A 27,424-nucleotide genomic window follows, 5' to 3' on the forward strand; every position below is an offset into this window, starting at 1 on the left:
CCAAATCACCTTTACAAAAGAACAGTGGTGCCCAAACAATGCCCATACCCCAGATCACATTCAGAAAGCTGGAATCAAGAATTCCTAAATGAATAAAAATCATTCTAGAGGGAATGCCCATCTTCCCAAAAAGGCTTCTCCAATTTATTGTCCCAATTTACACTGAAAGTTATCATTACTCTCCAATTATTCCAAGGAATTCATTATCTGGTGTTATCAGGTGCTAATCAACTTCGGAGGATCTTACATATGATTTACATGAATTTAAACTTTGACTGTAATTGCTTACAATCTTTTTCATTAAACTCATTGGACACGGACACCAATCCAACCCAGATAAAAGATGGATGAATCCAGAGGGATATATATCTTTGTCCTGAAAAGATTCAGATGATAGTGAACAGTACAGTACTGACTGTCCTGTTGTGAATACCAAGAGCCCTCACAAAGCCCATGCCTCTCTGTTGGTGCTTCTCCATAGCATGTCCTGTCCTTACCTCTTCTCAGTACTTACTGTGATCTTCTGGATTATAATTGTCAGGGATATAACTCTCTTCTGGCTATTCCCAGTACCTAGTTCCTTGTAAAAGTGCAAAGCATATTTAATGAAAAAAAAAAAAGAGAGATATAAAAAATCCACCAAAAACTTCTGAGAATTTTTGCCTTTAAAGAAGGAAAAATGGTATAAAAGAGAAAGAAAAGCCTGATATTGTGTTACCAAGGCATGAGCTTGAACCAGCTCTGTTACTTACTACTCTTGCTTCTTTAGGAAGTCACTTCTGTTCTAGAAGGCCCAGTTTGTGCATCTGTAGAATAAAGGTGATGACACTTTTCTTATAAGGCAACTTCAGTAGTCAAAGGTTTATTATCATGTAGTAGAGTCAGTACAGTATTTGGAACATTCTTGGTAATAGTACAATTATTTATCATGTCCACGTGTATACCGGATAAATGTTCATTAGTAATGCTGCTGGGCAATACCAATTTCTTCTTTCTCATGCAGCCTCTTCATACCTTTGGTGAATCTCCATGAGTGAACACCAGAGACTCTGCACAGTTATCCCCTCAACTTCCTTACAGGTGCACACACTGGAAGATTGAGGGGAAAGCAGTGTGGGTCCATCATACCCAGACCCTTCCAGTGGATACTTCCAGGTATTCTGGCCAGAGAGAAGGTGTTGTGGTCTGTCTTTAGTTGATGTTAACTTATTAAATGTTATTAAATAGGGGCACCTGGGTGGCTCCGTCGGTTAAGCATCTGCCTTGGGCTCAGGTCATGATCCCAAATCCTGGGATCCAGCCCTACATTGGGCACCCTGCTTAGTGGGGACTCTGCTTCTCCCTTTCCCTTTGTCTGCTACTCCCCACCATTCACGTGCACAGTTGCTCTCTCTCAAATAAATAAATAAGTAAAATATTTAAATATTATTAAGTGGTATTTACTTATGGTCCATGAAAACAATAAATCAAGGAGAGGACTGGAGTAGAAAATGTAGAAGGTTTCAATGCTGTGCTTGTGTACTTCTCAGTATTCATTAGCGGGAATCTTTAATAGTTCCTATTAAAGGGTTAGTAGCTATTTCTCATAAATTTGCCATCATTTTCAAAGGGCCAGGTAGAGTGCTTGCTTCAGCAGCACATATACAGAGGGCCAGGTAGGTTGTTTTATTTTATTTTGCTTAAAAAAGGATGTTTTGTTTTCAGAATACAAAGGTGCTGTCAGCTTTTATAGGTGACAATAGTAAGTTCTAACAACAATAAAAGTAACACTAATTGAGAATTTATTGTGGGCAAATATGGTGACAGAAGCATGGTACATGTACCATTTGATCTAGATATTATTCTCCAGTGATGTTTGAGAAGATTTCAAACGTCAAGAATATACTACCGAATCCCTAGTTTCCATAGGGAGAAGGAAGTGTTTGGTTCACTTTTCAGAAGAGAAAAATACAGAAAAATTTACAGCTTAAATCTGTCCCAGCTTCCCTTCTTCCTGGTTGGGTAGGCATGACTATATGTGAACAGTGAGTTTGAGAATACGAGCTGAGTATGATGGATTCCATGTAGCCTGCTCTCTTGCTTGCACTTGTCCACCAAGCAAGTGTGTTTAGGCCTGGGCTTGACTTTTGGTAAGCTTAGAAGACTGTTCTTGCCCATGTAGGACCGTGATCAAATGGTAAAATGACCAAATGGACCAAACGGGTGTACACCTAAACCAAATTAAGTCAGTTTTGGCAGTAATATAGCTGATACTTTCATTCTCTTTTCTGTCTCCTGTGTCTTAGTTCTTAATGCATTCTAAACCAGGAGGGAAAAGAAGGTAGAATTTTTATTTGCCATCCCAAAGTTCCAAACCAAAATTTTAAATGGAAAATGAAACACTGAATAACCACCTTTGCATTAAGAACACATCGAATGAATCTGTAGCGGGACATGCAGCACTGATTCATGAATGAAGCAAGTAATTTGGAGCAGGCTCAAAGAAATGGAATTTATGAAGATCTAGTCTTCAGAATACTTTCTTTTTGAAGACAGAGAAGAGATAGATTTGAGTAATATGGTACTGCCAAAGTTTTGCCTGAGTTTAAATGCTTTGAGTCCACACACACACACCCTATAAAACAAAAAAACAATCATTACTTCTAAAACACACATCATTCTCATAGTAGAACAAAATGTGACATTTGTTAACAGAATCCTACCATTCACCTTCTAACCTGATCTCACATTTATTGTAGAACATTGTCTTGTTCTGGATGACAGTAGCTTTTCTTACCAGTTCAGAGTAGTATTTGTAAACTATTTGTAAAATAAAAATATTCTGGTCATCAACATATTGAAAGTGGAGGAAGGTAAATATATACAAGTATTTTTTTTTATCATATACCTATTGTTAGTCTTAACAATAAGATTGTATCCTGTTTCCTTCAGATACAAGTGTTTGCTGTGTCTGAATGGCATGCAGAAGAGCCCCAATAATGCTTTTGGGAGGAAAAAATGAATTGAAACCTAGTCCTCCTCCAGCCCTGTGACACATACACATTTTCTGAAAATTTCACAATGATATTAATAAAAAGACATATTGTTTTATTTGTAGGAGCACAGTGTGTTTTAGAAACTCATACAGGTAAGACTGTATTGCAGGTGAATTTTCACAGCTACTCCTAGGAGGCAACAATGCACCAACATTGCTAACTCTGGGTGTTCCAGTCATTTCGATCTCTTCTCTGAGTTATACCCAAAATTTTAAGGGATAAAACCACAGGACCCCAAGATGGAGTAAAGCCAACTAGACCCATGCTTCCTGGCAATCAGACATTGTACAGATTTTTTCCCTTTTCTCTGAGACTATAAAAGGAAGGTTAGATTAGGTCTGAGAGCACAAGGAACTTCCTTGGGAAGTAAACTTTTCTATACAGTCGTGAAAAGTACGGCTCAGAGGAGTCCAAGAGATAGCCCTCTCACCCCAAAGTCAATAGGAAATTCGAGGCCATTGACATTGTTATTGGCAGAAGGAGATCCTGGATGATTGACATAAATTGCTATCTTAGAAGGACTGTATAGAAATGTCATTTCCAAAATTAAATAGCTCACCTCTCTGTGGCCAGGGGAGGGGTGGCAGGTGGATGGCCGGCGCACAGCAGGGAGCTCACTTGGCATTTAGCTCAGTTACACCAGTGCACTGAAGATACACATCTGAGAAAGGAAAAGAAAGAAAAGAAAAGGGGAAAAGGGATTCCATGGCTTAGAAAACCAAAACCTCACTCCACGCAAACCAGACAGAGAGGACAGACCCCGTTTATGCCTTGCCTGGCTTTGTATCATATTTTCATCTCTAAAGAAATGAAAAAGTAGAGAATTTTTTTCTGATGAATCATCTGATGTGACAAAAAAGCGAAACAGAAGCCCTTTCTCGGAATCTCTGCCCAGGAGCAGTGACTACCTGGGCTTGCAACATTCCCTGAGAAGGAAAGAGGAGGAGAATGCAGAAAGTTCCCTCTCTGATGAAAAACATCTCAGCCGACCATTTGCCAACGTTTCATCCTGGTACAAGGTATTAGGGAGAAGTCAAACAAGGGCAGCTTTCAGAGGTGGAATTTGGCAACTGCAGAGTCAGTGCTGCTGGCCTTAGATGTGAACTTTGTTCTTTGTTGGCACGCTAATTACATTGTGTCAACAGAAGCAATTTCGGAGGGAGAGAATATAATGGTGATTTATTGATGATAGAATCTGTGCCTTTGAAGAGTGAGAAATGCTCTAACAAATCGCAAACATTTAGACTTGTGGAAGGAAGGCTTTAGAAAATGAGATGTGTACTTAAATCATCTCAAAGTAAGTGTTGATTGTTGCAAGGAATAAAGGATTCCGTTAGAAAGTGCACTTTGCAGGGTTCTGTTTGCCTGTGTTTTGTTTGTTTGTGTGATTGGTTGATTTCAGATGATTGGAATCATTTTGCAGATTTTCAGGGGAGTCAAACAGGCGATATATTGTTTATATAGGTATTGTTTTGTCCTTCTGGTTAGTCCTACGTATTACTGCGGGAAGTTGTACCAACTAGCAGTTCCAAAGCCCTAATTTCTACATCTCTTCACCTTGCCTAGACCGACCTTCTTCAAAGTTGCTAGGTAAATTTTCCAGTTATCCATGACTGTGTGGCACATCATTCCAGAACTCAGTCCTTAAGAAGGGCCATTTTATTATACTCGAAGATTCGGTGGGTCAGGAATTCAGAGTGGATACAAGGGGTGCTCGTCTCTCTGCTTCGTGTTGTCTGGGCCTCAACAGGGAGGACTTGAAACTGGTTTTGTTTGTGTTTTGCTTATGATTCCTTGTAATTTTAAAGGGTATTTCACATCTGATTTAAAAAAATATTTATTGATTGACTTGAGAGAGTGAAAGAGAGGGAGGGAGATGAAGAGGGAGAGAGAATCTTGAGCAGACTCCTCACTGAGCATGGAGTCCATGCCAGGCTTGATGTCAAGACCCTGGGATCATTCTGGAGCCAATAACCAAGAGTTGGATGCCTAGCCGAATGAGCCACTCAGGCATTCCTCACATATGATTTTATGTAAAAGGATGGTAAGAAATATATTTTGTCCCCTTTGTTTTAAAATGTAAAAGTAGGACTAATCACAGATGATAAAATTTAAAGTGTAATGATGGAAGATTTGCTATTTTTTTTCTCTGAGAGTTAGAATCAAAGTGTTAAACATTAGAAGCACTGATGAGCTTGGGACCATGTGCAGGGAGGCCAAGGAGGAGTTCCCACCTACATGAGTAGAACTTGAATGGTCAGGGACAGGAACTGGGAAGAAACTTACTGTGTTCTGTACTTGAACTCACAGCCTCTCTGTCTGGCTACTGAGAATCCCATGGAGAGATTTTTATTTTAAAGAATTAAGAAAGATATCATCTGAAGAGGCTGCCTAGTGTAGGACTGTGACTACGTAACATTTTGGAAAAGGCAAAACTCATTTTAGATCAGTGGTCGCCAAGGGATTGGGAGGCAGGAGGATGCCTAGGTTTTTAGGGGTGTGAAACCACCCTGTATGATGCTATAATGATGCATGTTAGTATATATGTAATCATGTACATAGTATATGTGTTGTAAATATACATACATCCATGTGTAATATGCATACATCATACATTTGTCCAAAGGCACAGAATGTGCAACAGTGAGAGTGAACCCTAGTGTGAACTGGGGACCCTGTGTGACTGATGTGTCGATGCAGGGTCATTGATTGTAACAAAAGTGCTGCTCTGGTGGGAGATGCTGACAGCAGGGAGGCCGGCTGTGTGTGGACAGTGGGTAAATGAGAGCTCTCTGTTCAATTTTGCTGTGAGAACCTAAACCTACTCCAAAAAACAAAGTTTGTGTTTGTTTGTTTGGTTTTTAAAGCCATCTCAGGTAAATTTGCTTTAATTTACAATTTGGAGAACAAAACTTTGATAATCCACCCCAAGAGCTTTCTTTGAAAAAAACATGCCAACAAAGTGAGGGTCCAGTTAGTGCAAATAGTCCAGCAAGTGCAACTCTGTTGAGAAGGGTCTGAAAACTCGTGAGAGGAAAGGCAATCAATCCCCTCTCCAGGTGCACTGTTTGAGTGGAGAACATAATAAAGTGCCAGCAGATATGACCGTCTGCCAAGAAAAGTTGGACTATAGCCGTTGATGTTAAGAGGTGCTCACGTTTAAAGCAAGCTGCGCAATTATTCAGTTTGACTTGAGCTGGATGGGCTCCATTTGGAGCCTGTTTTGGGGCATCCCGCCTTTCACAGACAGAACAAATTAGAGGGAGCTCTGACGGGAACATCAGAAATGATAAAAGGTTTAGAAAATGTGACCCATGAGAAAAGGTTAAGAGAACTGGACACATTCAATCTACAGAAAAGAAGGCCTGAGGGAGACATAATAACTATTTTACTCCTACATAAAGGGATATTAGAAAGAGGATGGGGACCAATTATTCTCATTAGTCAATGGGGACAAAACAAGAAGTAATAGGCTTACACTGCAGCAGGGCAGATTTAGGTTAAATATCACGATGAGCTTTCACACTATCAGGAGTTAGAGAAGATGAGCGAGGGTTTGTGTAGGCTCATCTTGCTGAGAAATGGCTGAGGTTGAGTTTAATGTGTGATTAATTGCTATGGGTTTGGGATTTTCAAATTGAGTCCTCTCTCGCTTTATGTATCATTTAATCCTCTCCCCCCTTTACGTCATAGATTCGGGGACCCATGTGAATGGGAACAGATGTATATATATAAGGGTTTCCCATTCTACATCTTTACATTAGAATGTCAAGGGAAGGAACAATATTCTTAAATTAGCGTCAAAATACATTTATTACATCTGTTATTAGAGAGTGCACAGTGTACTACTTCATAATTCGTGAAATGTACAACTTCCATCAACCTTTGAAATGTTTTACAGAAACATAACACTCAATAATGTCTAAACAAGTATGTGACAAGAACATTGAAACATGCTTTCTATAAGGAATAAAATCCTATTGCTGATAGATTCTCTCTCTCTTTCTCTCTCTCTTTCTCTCTCTCTCTTTCTGTCATTTCCTGGTTTCAATCAGGCTTTAGAAAACCCTTGGCACCTGAACCAAGGAACGTACAAGCCCAAACACTCACCCCCTACTGTGGCTTATTGGAATTTTATCTGCCTAAAGATTGGGCAAGTTTACCTCATTATTTCTCCACTCTCTTATTGGTCACAAAGTTTGTAGCCCTTGATACATCTTTTCATGGAGCCATTAAGTGAAACAGCCAGTAATGAGTATCTTCATAATGACTCATTTAGTTCCTTCCACTGGAAGGGATGCATATTACTTCTGCAACACTTCACCTACTCCATTCAAGAAACCAGCAGCCCTGGTTAGTTGCCATTACAAACTTAACTTCTCTTGAAATCACTGGTGCTACAAAATGTTCTTTTAATCTCCTATAATCTTGAGTTTTTAGATATGCAATATTTTGTCTATTGTGAAATCAGTGAAATGGTTTTAGAGATCCCTGTGGTTCTCATACATTTATATGTATCCCAAACTCTTTCAACTGCCAATTGTTCATTAAAATAAAGTAAATTGGAATCATTCATAAGAAATAAAAGCACTTTATACTTCACTATGTTGATCTTACCAGAATATCTTTGTGAAAATAGCATACTTTAAAATAATTCTGAATTTCAAGATTGATTGTTTAAAGGCAAGCTCTCATTTATTCGGAAGTATGCTTACATTTCCTAGTAGGTAGATCCTAAATTACCACTCAGGCCCTGAAGATGGCCAAGATCGTTTCACCATCACTGAGCACAAGGCTCTCTATAGAGAAGTGTTTTCGAGTGAACATAATCCAGGAAATATGATTTAAACAATTCAAAAAAAAATAAAATAAAAAAATAAACAATTCAAAGTTGCTTTCCTGGCTTTGTATATGTTTTTAATCTACAATAATGAATGATGGGTTTTGTATTCTTAAAAGAAATAAGTCGTTAGAGTATTTCACTAGATAATCACTAAACATTAATAATTTAACATTCTAACTGTATTTGAAATTCTGAGACCAAAATTAGAAGGTGTTTGAATTTCTTAAAAGAACATTTTAGGCAGTGGATGGAAGTCGCTCTGGGAATCACCAATTAAATGAAATGCTTCTAATTTATGATTTATAAATGTACACAATTTCAAATCCTTTATTCCTTTACAGAAATATAACCTCAGTCTGCCTCTTGTTCTCACTGACTCCAAATTCACCTTCTAAATTACAAACTGACCATTCACATACCTTGTTCAAAAATTCTATTGACTCTGCATTGTCTACTCCAAAAAGCCCGAATGCTTGCAGGATCTCACCTTGTTAACCTTGTTTTTTTTTGAGCATTAGCTCTTTTGTGTTTTGATTATACAAACAGTAAAAGTTTACTGCATACCACTTGGAAAATATCAAAAGAAACAAGCCAACCAAACTTCATACTAAGCAACTTTCGATCCAATAAATATGTCTGTATTTTCTGTGTCCATCCTTTCCCTGTAATGATTTCTGCCCAAAATACCTTCCTCCGGCTCAGCCTCTTTGAGACAGACCTTTCAACCATTAAGATTCAGATAATATAGGTCAGTAATGCTTTTGACGGCCTCTGACTCCCAGACCTAAAATTTCATCTATTGTAGTTATTTCTTCTAAGTACCTGCTACTCCTTCCCATAGGATGGTGAGCTACCGCAAGGCAAGCATGGCCATGCATCTTTATATCCTTGGCACTTAGCATCATGCCTGCATCAAACAGGTTCAGTGAATTTTTTCTTAAAGATTTTATTTATTTATTCATGAGAGAGGCAGAGACACAGGCAGAGGGAGAAGCAGGCTCCGTGCAGAGAGCCCAATGTGGGGCTTGATTCCGGGACTCCAGGATCACACCCTGAGCTCCAACGCCGAGCCACCCAGACACCCCATCAATGAATTTTTGATAAATGAGCAAATGAGTCAAATTCTCCCAGTCACCACAGCATCCAGTCAACCCACAGCCATCCCTGCCCTGCACACCCTGATGGGAGCAGGGAAAACTGTCTATTATACACATCTAGGTTAAAAAGAGCAGCATCCTTCCCTCCAGTTGGCTCATCTCCTGATCTTGCTATTTAAGTCAGGTTTCTCGGACACAGAGTTTGAGTGTATAGTACTCATCTAGTTATTGCATTATCTGTTTAAAAGAAGATCCTTACTATGTATTGGCGGTCTCTTTGCCACTGATGTCAATTAAAGAAACAGTTGTGTTTAAAGCAACCATACGACCTGCTTTAAATTTTTACTAAGCCATTGGTTCTATTTTTTGAAACTAAGTTTTATTATCTGCTTACAAACCAATGCCCTCCAGAAAGAATGTGGCTACACTCACTCTCTCTCTAACTAGATGTGGCCAGTGCCCACTTCTGTGCCAGCTATAAATCCTCACACCCACGAAGTTTGAGGCTGGCATATCTCATTTGTGATGCTACACTTGTGTTCCACTGCAAGATTGATTCCCTGAATTCAAAGAATTCTAGCAAATGAATGATTAGAAATACATAATTTTAGGTGACAGCCATAGGTCTGCAGCAGAATAATTTGATATTTGAACTGAACACTTTTTTTAAAAAAAGATTTTATTTATTTGAGTGAGAAAGAGAGTGTGAGAGCACAAGAGGAAGAGGAGACAGTGGCAGAGGGAGAGGCCGACTCCCCTCTGAGCAGGGAGCCAGAGCTGGGGCTGGATCCTAGGACCCCAACCTGAGATGGTGACCTGAGAGGAAGGCAGATAGATACTTAACCGACTGAGCCACCCAGGTGCCCCTAAACCAAACATTTATCATGAGGAATATTATTGTGATGTGATTTGAATGACGATAGGCTCCAAAAAAGGGGGGGAGGGGGAATCATTTGGAAATCTTCAAAAACCACTTGCAGTAGATTGCTTGTTTCAAATCTGTCTAGAAAAATAAAAAGGTCAAAAAAAAAAAAAAAAGAAAAATAAAAAGGTCTTAGGTAACAGGGAATCACTTATATATTTTTCTACTGATAAATATGTTACCGCATATTTTATTATATTATACAACATATTTTAAAACTATTTCCAGAGTTTTAATGTATGTAAGCCTGTTAGCATATAATTTAGTTGGTGTAATATGGTCTTTCTGGGGCCTCATATTCTTATTTCTAGAGGAGGCACCCCTGTGTGTGGTGAACAGTGTGGTGTAGCAGGGAACCCGAAGCCTCCGGAGACCCAGGCCCAGGCACTGTCTCCAGGCCTTGGCCTCTGCAATTTTCTATATATCATTCATCTACTTTGTCCTTCTAATTCCTTGTTTTTATCATAATGTCTCTGAGGACTCTTCCAGTCCTTACAGGTGAATGAGTCTATGTCCCATATGGTTTTTTATACTCTTCCCCTAGCTATGGATATCTTTCTTACGATAATTTCACATCTTTCTATGCATTTCATTCCTGTCCTGAGTGTTTTGGGAATGGCCATCTACACTGGCACCTACAATCGCGATTTCAACATTTGGACCACCTTGGCACCTTTTGGGTCGTTAGGATCTGGTTAGTCCATTATCTGACATGCATGATAGGACTCCAAAGAGTCCTGAAAGCACATGTCTGTGGAAAGGAACAAGGGACCTTTCTCAAGGCCCTCGCCGATGGGGCTCTGCCTGGTCCACGTCCCCTTGGGGTGCGGGGCACAGAGCTTTCCGTGGCCCCTGTCTGTTGGTCATGTGGAGCCCCAAGATATTCGAGGCAAGCCAGACAGAGCCCAGGAAGAGCTTTAGGTACAGAACCGATTGTACCTTCAGTACAGATGTGCAGAGCCCTTGAATTACACAGCCTTTGAAAGAGACAAAGGCTATTGTGTACTTATGGCTTATTTTCCTCTAAGAGAAAAACTTAGTAAGCGTTTTTGACACATGGACTAAGTATGTCTGTGTAGCAGCTGGAATGACACAATGGACCCTAATAGCTTTTTCAGGTTTTTTTTTTTTTTTTTCATACTCTCTGCACACTGCAATCCTTCCTCGTCCCCCAGAGGATGTGCTTACAAGCCACTCCCCTGGGCAGTGCTCAGATTCGGATATTTATTTGGTGAGATGGAAAAGCCAGGCAACTTCGAAGGGCCCATCCCCTAAAGAAGATACTTTGTTCTTCACACACTTTTATTCCCCTGAATTCCGAATGCTACTATTTTATGAGATCACTTTCCAATTTGGGTGATGAAATAATTTACGGTGCAACAACCTCAGGTCTCTGGAGTCTGTTTTTGTCTACCCGATTCTGTTCACTGCCAGGCGAACACCCCTGCGGGAGCTGCAAAGGTGGGGCCTTGCAGCAAGAGTGGCCACATGGCTGTGATTATGTATGAATTAACACATCAGCATCACGAAGCTCGGAGAAAAACACATTTCCCAGATGTGTATTTGTGGCTTGTAAGTTTGTAAATGGAATAGATGAAACAGTGACACACTCTCATTTCTCTGTGTGTGTTTGTTGCTTTATTTGCTATGTTTGGGACACAGGGATATGAAAGACAGGTAGGAATGTGTGCCTAGATGTTTATCATTTTTAAACAGAGTGTAAATTGAACATGCCATTTCTCCATCAGCCGTGATTTAAATGCTTGATGTTAGAATGCATTTCTCCACAAGTGATTGTCTTGGCGGCTTTGTTTATACCATCTCTCTGCTTTTCGTGCTGGTAGGGGGAATAGTGGGGGGCAAGGGAAGCAGTGCCTAGTGTGAAATTGAGAACTGCAGCATTCCGATGGCAACTTTCTTCTCCAGCGGATTCTTGTAACAAGCCACAGGAACATGGCTTTAAATAGATCCATAACAAAGAGTTAAAAAGACATTAGGTCTTTTTGTTCTTCTGTGGCAAAATAGCAACTTCAGCTTGTATTTCAAGATGCATATTTGCTGTGTTGGTCCTCAGGACTTAAAAGTGAAGTTGAAATCAATCTCAGATGGATTATCTGTGTGATATAAACATGTGGGCATGAAATGTATGGAGAGTACATATGGCAGGCCCATCTGATATAAACAAGTGGGGCTGAGAAATATACATACATGACGTGATTGATTTGTTAACTGTGTATGTAAATGGAGCTGAAGGCCCATTTTCAAGCATGACCTGCGATAAGCAAATGCATATAAATACACAATAAACGGAGATAACACAAGAATAACATCAATTAAAACAATTATAACAACTTCTAGTCATCACGAGGTATTGTTCCAGTTCCGTCTTAAAACAGGAAAAGCTCCCAATTGTTCTTAAATCGACTGGTAACTGATTCCACATTTGTGAAGCCCGGACACAAAAGGGTTTTTGTCCCTCGTTTCTATTCACTGAGGACATGTGAGTTCCAAAGCCCCAGAAGGGAAGTTATGTATGGCTCTCTGTTTGACTGGGACAGGTTGAAGTGGTGCCTACCAATAAGACGCTCCCTTTATTTCGGGATCACAAATACACAGCGGATAGTTCCCTCCCAAGCTGAAAGGGCAGAAGTCTAAGTCTTACCGGTTTCCAGGACTGTCATGAAGTATACAGGCTAACGAATCTAAAACCCACAATTCATGCTTTTAGGAAATCAATTTGCATTATCTGGGGGTATAATTGAATTGAACAGTATGCACGGGAACATATCTAAATTTACCAAGGCAAAAAAAAAAAAAAAAAAAAAACAACCACCAGAAATCCACACTCTTATGACATGAGATTATTCTGTTCCTGTGTATGGGTGCATGTTTCACCTAAAGAAGCAAGGTTGTGCCCCATACCCCGGGCACCAGTGGCTTGCTATTTCCTGGCACTTGCTTCTGGGTCTTTGTGCAGACTTTCCTTCCGAGTTAACCCTTTCCCCACCATTATTTAAATGGTGGTTAAAACATCTACTCTATAAAGCACCTCTGAATCCCCCAGGAATCTCCTCTGTAGCAGAAAAGTCTGCTGTGACTCTCACCACTTGACCTTGTTAATCCCAGGTTACACAGGGGTGGTTTCTGGATCTTTGTCTCCCGGGCCCAGGGGGATAAGAGGATATGGACTTGGGCAGAGGAAAGCATGTCTTATGTCATATCTGACCAGTTCGTCTCCGCATCAGAATAGGATCCACATAGAAAGTTGTCAACCATTGTGTACTGAATAGCTTAGAATCCACAAATCTTTGCTTAGACTCAGAATTTCAGATATTTCTTAGATATCAATAAACTGTTGTTATAGCAAAATAGGAAGTATTGCTAAATATGAAGTATTGCTACTTGCCAGCAGCAGTGACTGTCTATTATAAAAAACCGGGGCTAAGTAATTCTGATTTTGAATCTGCATGTCATCTCTGACTTGGCCTATCCAGTGCAATCTTACCTCTAGGAACAAATACTTGACCATGGGGACCCAATGACATCCTCTGTCCTCTGAGACTTCCTGTCTCTGTGGCTCCACAGATCACCCCCCACTCAACCATCACTTCCTAGGGTAACCAGCTACAGTTGGCTGTCTTCTCTCCCCAGGAGAAAATATATTCATGGATTTTTGACTCAAATGATCTAAGTGGTTGCCTTGAATTCTCATTTACTTTCTTTGTGGAGGCCTGATTGAGTGTCAATGACAAAGCAGTCTTGAGTGTAAATCCTCTTACTCATAGTTTTGTTGCATTTGTGAAATAAGGAGCATTGGTATTTAAATTAAGCTTCTATATGAGACATGAATAAGCAATTTCTTTTAAAACCTAGAGGCATCCCAACACAACCATGTAGGGAGATAGTCTGACTTCTGACTCAGGATCGGATAGCCCTTTGATGCGGCCATAGATCCCCTGGTGTAGACCGACCACCATGGTGAGTTGTAAGAAAAGCCCTTCTTTCTTTTGTCAATGCCTCACATCAATACATGTCATAGCAAAGGGAGCCCCACTGCTCTCTTCACTTTTCTGAGTCTGTTTTCCTCTCTATGAAGCAAGGGGCTGGACCAACAGATGATTGTGTGAGTTCCCTTCTGACACTAGCATTCATCTCTACCTACTATGGACAACCATAGTGGTTACAAAGACCTGCAGATTCTAATTGGGAGAATACAATTCTTCTATTGGAATGGCACATTTCCTCCCTAGAAGGGAAAAATAGGCCTTCACGGCAGTGGGTCCTGAGGTCCCTCATCAAAGATATTTATTTTAAAATGCAACATCCATTCATATTTTGTTAAATGCCACCAAACAAATTGAACAATTGTATTTTTTAAAAATATTTTATTTATTTGAGAAAGAGAGAGAGCATGAGCAGCGGCAAGGGGTAAAGGGAGAAGCAGACTCCCCACTGAGCAGGGAGCCCCATGCCAGGCTCCATCCCAGGACTCTGGGATCATGACCTGAGCTGAAGGCAGATGCTTAGTTGACTGAGCCACTTAGATGCCCCAACAAATTGACCAATTCTAAATGACACTCAGCCACTGAGTCAGATGCGAGGGCACACCTCCTACTTCAATTCTACCAGGAGGGGAGATGTATTTCCTGTGGAATTCTGGAAGACTCGTTTAATCTCTCTGACAACTGCTGTGGCTGGATTCACCTGGGAGCAAAGGTGGGGTGACGTTGATTTGGGGGAAATATGGACAATTTCATAGGACAATTTCAAAACAAGGCAGGGAGTTTAGGAAATGAAGCTAGATCCACAGAGATGGGGCTAAAGGGAGCATGCTTCACTGAGTTAAGAACCATGCTCTACCAGAAGCTGGGGAACTGGTAATCAGGGAGGCCTGTGGTCAGGTTTCCTTAGCCTGAGGCAGCACGTAGGATGGATGGACATAGTACATGCTGCTGGGGGTCTGGCCAATGGGGCTGGGCTTCAGAATACCTACACTGGGTGAGAGGGGGAGGCAGGCAGCCTGGGTAAAACATGAAACAGTAATGCATACCAATGTTACAAATCTCCAGGGAAGCCGGACGTGGGTCTGATTTGTGCCTAGGATCACTCCCAACAGTCAAAGGATTGAATGTTTTATTATGCAGAGCTGACAAGGGAAAATATGTAATCAATTCTGTAAAAACTTTTGCCCCAACCGGCCTCCTTGTTTGGCGTTCCAAGAAGAGTCTAAGTTCCTCCCAAACTCTTCCTTTATGATACAAAAACCTTCTCTGCTAACAGAAGAGCAGGATGCAAATATTCAATCAAAGAGACTTGGCTGTGACACTTTTCACCAGAGACTACTTCCTCAGGTCACCTGGGATAAAATGAAGAGCATCTTGGGTCAGGGTTTCTAGAAGCAGAGGGGAGATGAGGAGTCTTGTGGTAATGGTGTGCAAGGAAGGGCTCCCAAGAGACACTCAGGGAATGGAGGAGCCGGGCAGGCAGGGCAGGAAGCCAGGTGAGGGAGTTGTTTTAGGCAGTGGCATCCTCAGTCTGAGCCTAGGGCAGCTCTGGGTGTCAACTAAACTTGAGAGATGTCCTGACTTGAGGAAGGGAGGGGGCATTTACACCATCACTCTGGGCAGAAAAGTGAGAAGAGAGGTCCAGGGTCCCTGTGCAGATGTGAGAAGCAAGGTCCCCTGGGGTGGGGTGGGGGGGTACAGATGGGGGCTGGGGGCTACACAAGGGGCTCTCGCTGGAGCAGAAGGGTTCTCACATGCCTTTCATCAACCAAGATTTGTGTATAGCCTTATGGGTACAATTTGGAATCAGAAGTGGTTTTTTGTCTCACTTTCTTATGAGATGTAGGCGCTTGAGCAAGGTACTTACATTTTCTCAAACATAAGAGCTTGGTTTTTACTTTTGTAAACCAGGAGCCAGGAGTCATGTCACTGCTTCCCTTCTAGGAAGTTGTGACATGAAGAGTACAGCGCACAGCTGAGTGTCCGGCCTCGTAAGTGGTTAATAGATGTGAACAATCATGAGAATTGAATTTCTTGTGCTTAACTAACCATCCCTGACTGAGTGTTTTTTTTTTTTTCACCAGAAAGATGCAGATAGTGTGGAAGAGAAAAGCTACAGATAAACTTTGTCCTGATACTTGAGGGCAACATATACATAGGCTTTCTGCATTCAGATACCCCAGCTTCTTTTGATCTGAATTATTCAGGGAACCCATTCAACTTTCTGCCTTAGTCCTGTTTTGCTTAGAAAACAAAAACGCTACTGACATTATGATTCTTTCATTACACAAATTATAGAACTTCTCTGGGCCAAAATTTCTCATCTATAAATAAGATGGTTTGACAAAATGGTCTCCAAGTTTTCTTCCCAAAGTCTTGTATGATTCTTGATTCTTTTTTTCTTTTTCTCCCAGTGCTTGCCATTTTAAAGTGAATTAATCATGGAAAAATAAATTTTCCATTCTACAGAAGGTTTCAAACAAATTCTTAACCTTTACAATTCAAAAATATTATGCTAACCTATAAATGAGACTTCAACTGGAGGTAAGAAGATAGGAACATGAACTATTTTGTTTAGGTGCTCTTTTGATGTCTTGTTGTTTGGGGTTTTGAAAACAGCATAAGGCAAGGCAGGGCAGAGGGAAGAGTTATCTTTGAAAGGGCTCAAATAACTGTAATCATTTCTAAAGAAAATTTGCAGATGAGAGAAAAAGTTGCATGCCACATTTTGACTGGCCTGGAGAGAACAGTCAAAAGAGGACACTCTTTACAACAGAATGTTGTTATGTTGAAGACAGTTAACGACAGCGGTCTTTCTTGAGATACAAGGCATGTGGCCTTTGTGAAATACACAGATTCTGAGTTAGGGAAGTTCTCAGGCTAACATATCTTCATTCCTTTTAAAAGGCACCTAAGAATAAATAACAAATAGGGTAATAAGATTTGATCATTGAAATTATTCTGGACAAACTCAAGAAAATATGTAAAATTACATATGTTGAATTATAATTGTGACGATTTCAGAACCTTATTCTTGATGTTACTATGAAACTTAATATTTTTTTGTGGTAGTTCATTTTAACTTTAAAGGAGTCCATTCATGGATGGATTGAGATGAATAAGAATTTCTTTATGGACTGAAATACACGGCTTGAAAACATGAAGATTAACCAACCATATCTACATTTAGGATACTAAACGTATATCCTTAGGTTGCTCTTCTAGTAATTACATACATACTGAGATATATGGCTTTCAATAAGAAGTTTCAGAATATGAAAAATTGGAATTGTTTTTAAAGCTCAAAATGTGATTGTTTTACAAACTCCTCCATAATCTGCCTTCTTCCACAATATGTCCCACAGACAGCCTCGAGGACAAGTCTTAGCTAGGTAAGCAACTACCTTGAGCATGAAATCAACTCTTCCTCGACAGATTCCAGTTAAGATGAGCAAAGGAATATAAAAACTGGATATGGGGTGAGGAAGAAATCAGTGCTACAAACTAAGGTGGTAGTGCAAACATTTTTAGAAATTCAAGTTAGGGATCCCTGGGTGGCGCAGTGGTTTGGCGCCTGCCTTTGGCCCAGGGCGCGATCCTGGAAACCCGGGATCGAATCCCACATCAGGCTCCGGGTGCATGGAGCCTGCTTCTCCCTCTGCCTGTGTCTCTGCCTTTCTCTCTCTCTCTCTGTGACTATCATAAATAAATAAAAATTAAAAAAAAAAAAAAAAAAAAAAAAAAAAAAAAAAAAAGAAATTCAAGTTAGGTATTGTGCAGCTGGATTGCATTTGAAGAAGACACTCATTTACCTTCCATATAAAGAAGTGTGCTTCAACAAGATGTAAGTAGAGATTCTGTAATAAACCTAATGTGACAGTTGGGGGTGGGGGGCAAAAGCAGGTCGCAAACAGGATGGGGAGTACACTACTCAAAATCTTCTTTCCAGTTTTGAATAACAGCACTTAAATGGAGATCAGTCATGGCTACATCAAGAAGCAGAGCAATAGTTTTCATAAACATCCTTGATGCTTGGTGAAGGCAGTAGCAGGAGCCCAAGGCCAGGAATGTCTGAAAGTAATTTACTAGGATGACAATTAAAATAGGATGTATAACTTCAAAATTACTGGAAGAAAACAGGTCAGATAGATCATGGTTCACATTGCCAAAAAGAGAAAAAGAAAATAAAAAGAAAGGAAAAAAATACATTAAAAGGAAACATGATAAGAAAAAGGGACTAAGTATATCACTTAATGATAATAGATGAAAATGAGTTAACATTTTAATATCAGACCATACATAATTAAAAGCAAAAAAAAGTGACAAAACCAAAAGAGTTTTTCTTTTAAAAATTAAGAATATAATCACCAAAGGAAAAAAAAAGAAAATAATGTTTGTGAAAGTTTACATACAGAATTACATAGCACCAAACCTATATAAATAAATGTCTGAAACACAAAGGGCAATTGTCAGAAAATCAACAGAAATGAGAGACTTTGGCATACTTTTATGAATGCTTAACAGATAATAGGCAAAAAAATAATGGATATATAAGATCTAGGTCATAAAACCAATTTGATGTGATTAAATAAATACATTAATTATATTACACATTTTAAATGTCTGTGGACAATTTAAATATGATTTTATTATTTACAAAGAGAACCTCAAGATAGTTCACAAAAAAGAAACTCACACATTCTCTGACGTCAGGCAATAAAACTAGAAGTTAATCACAAAGATACAAATAAACACCCATAAAAATCTTACCTTTTGTAACAAATAAAAAGGCACCTAAATAGTCCCTAACAAAGGTAAAGGAGAAATTTTAGTTATGGAATATTCAATACATAATTACAATAAAAATTCATATTAAAATGTATGGGATGTTGCCACAGTTTTAATTAGACATAAATTTGTAGTATGAAATGGCTTTAGTGTTAATGAGAAAGAACAAAATAATACAATTTAATCATATATGTTAAGGTTAGAAAAACAAGAGCAAAACAAAAACAAACCAGGAGTAAAAGAGAAAGAATCTGCTACTTTTATAAAAGCACATTTGATAAATAAAACTGATGTTTTTTTTTTCTGATTTTTTTTAAAGAAAAATGTTACTTGCAAACAACCTCTACCTAGTCTTTTTAAAAAAATAAGGAAACCCGTATTTCCAGATTCAAAGGAAATCAATTTTTTTAAGAATTTATTAAGAGTAGGTCCTCTTTTTTTTTTTTTAAGATTTTATTTATTTATTCATGAGAGACACACAGAGAGAGAGAGAGAGAGAGAGAGAGAGAAGCAGAGACACAGGAAGAGGATGAAGCAGGCTCCATGCAAGGAGCCAGACGTGGGACTCGATCCCAGGTCTCCAGGATCATGCCCTGGGCCGAAGGCAGCGCTAAACCACTGAGCCACCTGGGCTGCCCAGGAAATTAAATTTATGAGAAATACAATGAATTGTTTTATACCAACAGTTTTGAAAATTTTAATCAAATGGTCAGTTCTCCCACTGTTTTGAGAGACAACTTTTCTGATATACAAAATATTTACATATTTTATGTTTTATTTCTGGAGTTTTCACCTTAACTTTAACGTACCTGGCTAGTCTAAGGGCTAACGTCACACTGTTTTAATTATTGCAGCTTTTTAAGACATGTAAGTGGGAGGTAGGTCAAGTCCTCTTTCATTATTTTGCTATTTCTAAATTTTCTTAGCTATTTTTACCCAGTTTTTACAATAGAATAACTTTGGTTAAAATTTCATTGAAATCATGGTAAGAATGTTATATGATAATGGAAGTATTGTTATTTGCAAATATTTAGCCTTATAATCAAAATCATAGTATGTCCCACCACTCTTTCGGATTTTATCCTAGGTCAGTATAATTTTTAGGATTTAAAAAAAATAAATATATTTACAAGTTTATTCTTAGGATTTCTTTTACTACAATGAATTTTATATTCTCTATTAGATTTTTTCACTGTAGACAGCCATTTATTTACATAGGTTTATTTTGTAGCTTGTTGCAGAACTGAAATATCCTATCAATTACATTTTCTTCATTGGATTTCTAGGAAGTCAATCAAATGATGAGAATATAAGACAAAAATCCTAAATTCAAAACTTCTACTCCAGATATGAGCTCTTTTATTTATTTTCTTGTCATATTGCACGAGCTAAAAGTTTCAGAAAAAGTTAAATTTTGATAACGATAGCATGCATTCTTGTATTTCCATGACTTTAAGAGGATGGTTTTCATGTTTTGCTGCAATATCTTACTTAATTGTTTTAAGATTTTTTTTTATTATGTTAGGAGCATAGCCTTTTTTTTTAAGAGCATAGCCTTTCAATTTCACTTTACTAAGACATTTTTAAAAATTGAGCTTTGATAGAGCAACCTCTAAGAAAACTACACAAAGGGATATATTCAAAACAAATATAAATCAAGATGGCGTCCTGAGAAATGTACAACTATCCCATAGGAAGGAAAGAAAAGAGAAACAGAGGGGATTCTTGGGTGGCTCAGTGATTTGGCACCTGCCTTCAGCCCAGGGCGTGATCCTGGAGTCCTGAGATCAAGTCCCACATTGAGATCCCTGAATGGAGCCTGCTTCTATCTCTGCCTCTCTCTCTCTGTATCTCATGAATAAATAAATAAAATCTTAAAAAAAAAAAAAAAGAAAAGAGAAACAGAGGAATAAAAACTAGGAAAACAACCAATAACATTTTGCACTTAAGGTTTATCATATCAATAATTTCCTTAAAAGTAAATGACTAAGTATATCAAATAAAAGAAATTGGTAGAGTGGATTTTAAGAAGAAAGATCCAAGAAACTCAATTTAAAAACATTATATAAAGTTTGAAAATAAAAGAATAAAAAATTGTAGTATGCAAAAAATATCTTTAAAAAATAGGAATGACTACATTAATAAAATAAAGTAGACTTCAGAGCAAAGACTATTACTAGAGAAAAAGATGGACATGACATAATGATAAAAGGATCAATCCATAAGGAGGCATGATGATTCTAAAAATAGGTGTGCACCAATTACATGAAGCCTCAAAATGCACAAAGAAAAGCTGATAGAGCTGAAAGGAGAAATAAATACTTATAGTTACAGATTTCAGCACTCTATTCTCAACTATTGAAAGAACCAATAGAGAGAAAACCAGAAAGGATATAGAAATATTGAACAACATGATCAATCAAAAGAAAAACATATCAAGAATCCATAGAATAAGAGTGCCTCTCTGGGTCAGTTGATAGAAGGATGCAACTCTTGTTCTTGGGGTTTTGAGTTGAAGCCCCATGTTGGGTAAACAACATTTTAAAAAAGAACCCATAGAATATTCAACAAAATAGACAATATTCTAGGACATGAAACAAATCTAAGAAATGTATTTTAGTAATAAAGTCATACAGATTGTGTCCTCTGACTACTAAATAATCAAACTGGAACAGTTAACAGGAAAACCTCCAAACAACTGGAAATTATAGAACATTCTTCTAAATAAACCCTGGGTAAAAGAGAAAGTGTGAAAGGAAATTTAAAAATATACAGAACTCAGTGAAATACAAATAGGTTGAAAATACAACCTATAAGATATGTGGGATATAGTTAAAGAAGCACTGAGAGGAAAATTCATAGCACTAAATGCTTACACTAAAAAATAAGAAAGATCTCAAATTAATAATATAAGGTCTCAAATTAATAATAATATAAGAAAGCAAAGAGCAAAACAAACATAAAACAAAAAGAAGGAAATAAAATAAGAGCAGAAATCAATGAAATTAAAACAAAACAACAGATTAAAAAATGAAACAAAAATTAGGTTCTTTGGGAAAAATTAATAAAGTTGAGAAATCTTTAGCAAGACTGACAGAAATAAAAAGATGGAAGACACACATCACTAATATCAGGAAAGAAACAGGCTATTACTAAATTCTTCATCCATTAGAAGGAACAAAGAGAATTCTATATAGTAATTCATCCTCATAGTTCAACAACTTAGAAGACTGAACTAATTCTTGAAAACTACAAATTACCAAAACTTGGCCAAGATAAAATAGATCATCTGAATAGTCACAAACCATTATGGAATTTGAATTTGTAGATAAAAAATTCCCCAAAAGAAAATCTCCAAGCCCAGGGGAAAATTCAATGGAAAAATTCTACCAAATATTTAAAGAAGCAACATCAATTCTACACAATCTTTTTTTCAGAATACAGAATAAGAAGGAACATTGTACAACTAATTTGATGAGATTAGTATCAATAGCTGGTATCAGTACTAGACAAAAAGAAGACAAATGAAAAGTACAGACACATATCTCTCATGAACCTAGTCATAAAAATCTCCAAGATATTAGCAAATTGAATCCAGAAATGTATAGAACAAATTACATACCATGTATAAGTGGGATTTTTTTCCCCAAGTATGCGAAGTTGGTTCAACATTTGAAAATCGATCAATGTAATCCACCATATCAACAAGCAAAAAAGAAAAAATACATAATTATATCAATTAATACAGAGCAATCACTTGACAAATTCCAATAATCATTCATAGTGACAACTCTCAGAAAAATAAGGACAGAGGGAAACTTCTCCAATTTGATAAAGAGCATCTTCAAATGATGCATGTCTATCATAATATTTATTAGTGAAACACTGAACTCTTCCCCTAAGATCATAAACAAGGAAAAATATTTGTCTCTATCACTTGTATTCAACATAGTGCTGAAATGTCTTCACAGCAGTAAGAAATAATGAGCAGGCATATCTAAAAGAAAAAATAAAACCTATTCCTATGTGTAGTCAACATTATAATTTTATTGTCTAAATAGAAAATCTCAGGACATCACAGCAATATTTCCTAGAGCTAATTCATGATTTCAGGGGCACCTGGGTGGCTTAATCTCTTAAACGTTCGACCCTTGATTTTAGCTCAGGTCATGATCTCAGGGTCGTGAGATTGAACCCCACCTCCACTCCATGCTGGGCATGGAGTCTGCTAAAGATTGTCTCTCTCTCTGTAACTCTGCCCATCCCCCACTCACTGGCACAGGTTCTCTGTCTCAAAAAAGGAATGATTTCAGCAAGGTTGCAGGATATAAGGTCCACACAGAAAACTAGCAACAGACCAACAGAGATCAAAACTAAAAACAAAGTACAGTAAGTAATTGTACCAAAGAAAATAAAACACATGGTTATAAATCTAACAAAATACATATGTAGAATCTCTTCTGTGAAAATTACGCACTGTTAACCAATGAAATCAAAGAAGATCTAATGAAGAGACATACCACATTCATGGATTGAAGACTTAACATAGTTAGAATATCAATTCTTCCCAAATAGATCATGGGGTTTTTCTTTGTTTTCCTTTTTTCTTTGCTGTTGTTTCTTAAAGATTTTACTTATTTACTCATGAGAGACAGAGAGAGGCAGAGACACAGGTAGAGGGAAAAACAGACTCCTTATGGGGAGCGAGACTCAATCCCAGGACCCCAGGATCATGCACTGAGCTCAAGGTAGATGCTCAACTACTGAGCCATCAGGCATCCCAGATCATGGGTTTAATGCAGCTCTTAACAAATTTTAACAACAAGAAACACGTTTTTTGGAAATAGACAAGTTTAATTTATATGGAAAAATACAGACCCCAAGATAACTTAAAGCATTCTAATGAAGAACAAAGTAGGTTTCACTTTATCTGATATTAAGGCCCACTATATAACCAAGGCAGGTGGTATTGACAGAGGGAGAGACACATAAAAGTTGAACACAATACAGATATAGTCCTATACAAATATACTCAATTGATTTTTTACAAAGGTATGAAAGTAATTCAATAGAGGACCGATAGCTTTTTCAATAAGTAGTGCTGGAGGAACTGTAATCCATATGTAGAAAAGTGAACCTCTACATAAGGCTCCCACTTTATACAAAAATTAAATCCTATATAAAATGGATCACAAGTTTATACATAGTAAAAGTGTAAAACTTTTAGAAGAAAACACAAGAGAAAATCTTCAGGATCTAGAGCTTGCCAAAAAGTTCTCAGATATGACACCAAAAGCACAAATCATAAAAGGAGAAATTGGTAAATTGGACTTCATCAAAAATAAAACTTTTGCTCTGCAAAAACCCTGTTAAGATAATGAAAAGACAAGCTACAGACTGGTAGAAAATATTTGCAAACAAACAATCCAATTAGAAAATGGGCAAAAGACATGAATAGACATTTCACAGAAGAGGATACACAGATGGCAAATAAGCACATGAAAAGATGTTCAATATCATTAGCCATTAGGGAAATGCAAATTAAAACCACAAGGAGATATTACGGCACACCTAAAAGAATGGGTGAAATAAAAAAAATAGTGATATCACCAAATGCCAGTGAGGATGCAGAGAAACTGGAAAACTCACACACTGCTAGTGGGAACGTAAAATGAAAATGCATATGACAGTTGATTAGAAAACTAAACATATGCATACCATATGACCCAGCAATGGCATTCTTTAAAAAAAAAAAAAAAGGACATTTTGGGATAAATTGGACAATTTATCTGAGAGAAGTAAAACTTATGTTCAAGAAAAACCGGTACATAAGTTTTCATAGCTGCTTTATTCATAGTAACCCCAAACTAGAAACAACTCATAAGTCCTTCAACAGGTGAATGGTTAAAGAAAGCAAAAAACCTAAAACAAAATTGTGGTACATCCATACCATGGAATAATGCTCAGCAATGAAATGGAACAGACTACTGATGTGTGCAGTAAAACAGATGAATTTCACGGGCATAACACTGCGTGAAAAAAAACACTCTCAGAAAGGTCACATACTGTGTGATTCTATTTACATAACATTCTTGCAAATGAAATGACAAAATCATAGAAATAGAGAACAGATTAGTGGTTGCCATGGGAAGTGTCTGTGGCTATAAAAGGTACCATAAGGGATCCTTAGGTTGGAACTCTTCTGCATCTTGGCTGCGGTACTGGTCGTGTGAATCTACACTTGTGATAAAATTCCATAGCATTTTATTTACACATGAATAAGTGTAGGTAAAACTGGTGAAATATGAAGAAGGTTAATAGATTTCATCAATATAAATTTCTTGGTTGTGATAATTTACTCTGTAAGATGTTACACTGGGTGCATTATTTCTGAATTATTTTTCTATACCATTTCTTGTTTCTGAATCCACAATTCTCTCAAAATGAAAAATGTTTTTGTGGTAATAATATCATTTTTCTCTGTTGATTTAATATTAATAGAATTCCCATAATGAACCATCCATGACATTCTTGATTAAAGCCCAACTGGGTTTGGCAATTTTTCTCTCTACTTCTCGATGTGATTGATTTGGTCTTCTAAAATGGTTTAGGATTTTTTACATCCATATGCACAATTGAGATTAAACTGTAGTTTTGTTTTTCAGTGTTGTAAGAGCTATGCAAATGTAACCAGAAAACTTTCTGTCTTTTCCTCTGCTCTGGTTCAGTTTATATACCATGTTACTTTTTTGAAATTTTTGGAGGAACTCACCCCAACACTGCTTAGACCTATAGCATTTCATGGAGCTAAAACTTTGAAAATTATTCCAATGTCTTCCATTTTATTGTTGTATTCAGTTTGTCAACTTTTTCAGCCAATCTTGTCATTTCATATTTTCTTAGAATCTTCAACATTTCAAAATGTATTAGCATTGAATTTGTATTTAATATTATATTACCAATTCTAGATCTCATTTATGTAGTCATAGTTCATGTATCAGATCTATCTCATTTTAACGCAAACTTATGTGTTCCTCTTGTGCTTCCAGTTTTAGTTTTCCATGCAACCTTTAAAACCAACTGGAAACATTTTGGTGTAAGGAATTTTGTAGAGTTCTAATTAATTACATTGAATATATTATAGATTGTATATATTAATTATATTGCATACATAGATATCTATGTATAGATATACATATACAATATAATTAATATACACTATATATATGCAATGTAATGTGTGTCTATGTGTGTGTATATATGTGTATGTGTATATATATATATATATATAATCTCACTGTCTATCAAAATAAATTCCAATTGTATTAACACATGGAATAGAAAAAAAGATGAAGAAATTTTAAAATCCTGCAGAAAATGTGGTTTATTTGACCTCTGGTTGGAAAGGCTTTTTTTATCATAAAAGGAAAAGAGAAAAAATATTGGTATGTTTAAGCCAAAAAGCTAAAAGAAAATATCTATATTTTATTTTTTTAAAGACTTTATATTTATTTCAAAGAGAGAGAGAGTGAGAGAAAGAGAGAGAACAAATAGAGGGGAGGAACAGAAGGAGAGGGAGAGTGAGAAGCAGACTCCCTGCTGAGCAGGGAGCCTCATGAGGGACCCAATCCCAGGACCTCAAGATCATGACCTGAACTGAAGGCAGAGGCTTAACCAAATAAGCCTCTTAACCAAATAATATTTAAAACAATGTAGACATTTCTATACATGGTGCAGGAGCTATGGGATATTCATAACCAAAAATGTGACCTTTGACCTTATCATGTGAAAAATTAATTCAAAATGTATCATAGACCTAATTGTAAAACCTAAAACCACAATTTCTACAAGAAAACACAAGAGAAAAATCTTTGTGTCTTTGCCTTATCTAGAGATATTTTAGATAAAAACGCAAAATCACTATTCATAAAAGAAAAAAATCCCTGATCAATCTCAATTGGACTTCATCAAAATTAAAGAACCTCCTTTCTCAAATTGCACTGTTGCTAAAAAACAAAGACAAGCCACATATTAGAGAAAATATTTTTAAAGCATTTATCTGAAGAAAGACTTGTAGCCAGAATATAAAGAATTCTCAATGCTCAATAATAAAAAAAAATCAATTAAAAATGGGCAAGATATTTGAATAGACACTTCACCACAGAAGATATATAGATGGCAAATAAGCACATGAACAGATGCTCAACATCATTAATGATTAGGGAATGCAAATTAAAATCACAATGAGATACCAGGACGTACATATTAGAATGGCTAAAATTAAAAACACTGATGATCACACGTGTTGAGGGAGACACAGAGGAGCTAGAACCCTCACACTCTGCTCGTGGAAATGTAAAATGGTACCAATGTGTGGACGATAGTGGCATTCTCTTAAGAAGGTAAACAAACTCCTGCCCTGTGATCCAGCCGTCTCACTGCTAGGTATTGATGAGATAAAATGACATGGGAATGTTAAGTCCATACAAAACCTTGTACACAAATGCTCATCTAGCTTTATTTGTTATAGCCCCAAGCTGGAAGCAACCCAAATATCATAAGGTATTTCATGGATAAACAATATGTAGTATATTCATACAAAGAGATAGTATTCAGCAGTAAAAAAATAATGAACTCCTTTTTTTTTAATGAACTCTTGATATATGCAACATTATGGGTGCTTCTCAAGTAATGTAGATTCATTTTATATGTGCAGTATTTAATTCCTCATGGTT

General features: G+C 37.3%; 1 long non-coding RNA gene across 1 annotated transcript in view; it reads right to left on the bottom strand.

The window, feature by feature from the left end:
• Positions 1-751: 751 nt before the first annotated feature.
• The window catches only part of LOC144323046 (uncharacterized), a 47,504-nt gene continuing 20,831 nt past the window's right edge, over positions 752-27,424 (bottom strand). The window contains exons 2-3 of the long non-coding RNA XR_013388594.1: positions 3,595-3,696; positions 752-806 (exon numbers count right to left, since the gene is read on the bottom strand). This is a non-coding gene — a long non-coding RNA (uncharacterized LOC144323046). The remainder of the gene's footprint in view (positions 807-3,594; positions 3,697-27,424) is intronic.

This window comes from Canis aureus, chromosome 11 (assembly GCF_053574225.1).
Source record: "Canis aureus isolate CA01 chromosome 11, VMU_Caureus_v.1.0, whole genome shotgun sequence".
Lineage (NCBI taxonomy): Eukaryota > Metazoa > Chordata > Mammalia > Carnivora > Canidae > Canis > Canis aureus.